At 53.4% G+C, this 1299-nt stretch overlaps 1 protein-coding gene across 1 annotated transcript in view; it reads left to right on the forward strand.

The window, feature by feature from the left end:
* Window positions 1–241: 241 nt before the first annotated feature.
* The window catches only part of IRF5 (interferon regulatory factor 5), a 14402-nt gene continuing 13344 nt past the window's right edge, over window positions 242–1299 (forward strand). Inside the window, exon 1 of the mRNA XM_004382652.3 lies at window positions 242–658. The gene's annotated coding sequence lies outside the window, so the exon portion shown is untranslated. The remainder of the gene's footprint in view (window positions 659–1299) is intronic.

The following is a 1299-nucleotide window of genomic DNA, read 5'->3' on the forward strand; positions in this document are numbered from 1 at the left end:
GGGGTCTTAAAAGCTTATGAGCAGCCATCTAAGATACAACTACTGGTCTTTATTCATCTGGAACAAAAGGGAAAGAAGGAAACCTAACCAGGAAGGTGGACTACCGGACTAATTGTCCACATGAACCACTATCTTCTCCACCTTGAGACCAGAAAATCTAGATGGTGCCTGGCTACCGCTACTGAATGTTCTGATCAGGAGAATAATAGAGGAATCCTGATTAAAAGGGAGAAAATACGGAACAGAGCTTCAAATTCTTAAAGAATCCAGACTTCCTGGATCCTGAGACTGTGGCCCAGAGTTGCTCTTCAAACCTTGAATTGAAACTGTCACCTGAAGTCAACTTTAAATTAAGTAACAATTTTTAGCCCAAAGAGTAGATTGTTACCCTTGAGTATTGCTAAGCCCAAAGGGTCAACAGCTATTTTAAAGCACAGCTGGGGGGCAGGGAGACCAAGGAAGGGGAAGTGAAACAACTAGAACAGAAATAATGAGAATGTTGACACAGTGTCAAGAATGTAACCAATGTGACTGATCATTATGCCTAGAAACTGGAGTGGGAGCAGATTTTGCTGTGTATGTTTTCACCAAAAATTAAAAAAAAAAAACAACTACAGAAAAGGAACAATGAAAAGATAGGCGTGGCCTCTGAGTAAAGGTGAGTGGAGTCGGAATCAGACAATAAAATCACAAGGTAAACCAGCCAGGAGAGCAGAAGTCTAGGTAGACTTCCTGGAGGAGGTGATGGAGTGGAAAATTTGAAGAGCAGGAGTTACCAGGGGAAAAGGAACAGGATGTGTGAAGGTTGAGGCCGGCAAGCTAGGCCCGTTTATGGCACCGAGAAGTGCTCAGAACGCCGATGAATGTTCGACGTGAGGGGGTAGCGGCGAGCGGGGAAGCGGGACTGGCGACCAGGGCTTGACCTTGAGAGGCCCCGAAGGCGACCCGGGACGGGGCTGAGGCGAGGCAGGTGCGGGGGTTGAGGATTAGAAAGGGACAGAGTGGCCCGAGGGTCGCCGTCTGCAGGCGCGTCAGGGAGGGGGTGTCCGGGCTCGGCTGATGGTTGAGGGTGCCGGCTGGGGAAGCTCCGGGGGCTCCGCGGAGCACCGCGACGGGAGGTTTGCGGAGTGACTGCTTGGCGGCTCCAGACTGTGAGGGAGCCAGTCGTCCGCCCAGGGCCCCGCGCTGCCTGGCGTTTCCGGGAGGTCCTGGGCTGGGGGACCTGGCCCGGGTGACGCCCCGCCCGGCCGCGGTCGCCGGTCAGTGCTGGCCGGGTGGCTCGGCGTGCGGGGCGGGGCG

Source organism: Trichechus manatus, unplaced genomic scaffold, assembly GCF_000243295.1.
Source record: "Trichechus manatus latirostris isolate Lorelei unplaced genomic scaffold, TriManLat1.0 scaffold00097, whole genome shotgun sequence".
NCBI lineage: Eukaryota > Metazoa > Chordata > Mammalia > Sirenia > Trichechidae > Trichechus > Trichechus manatus.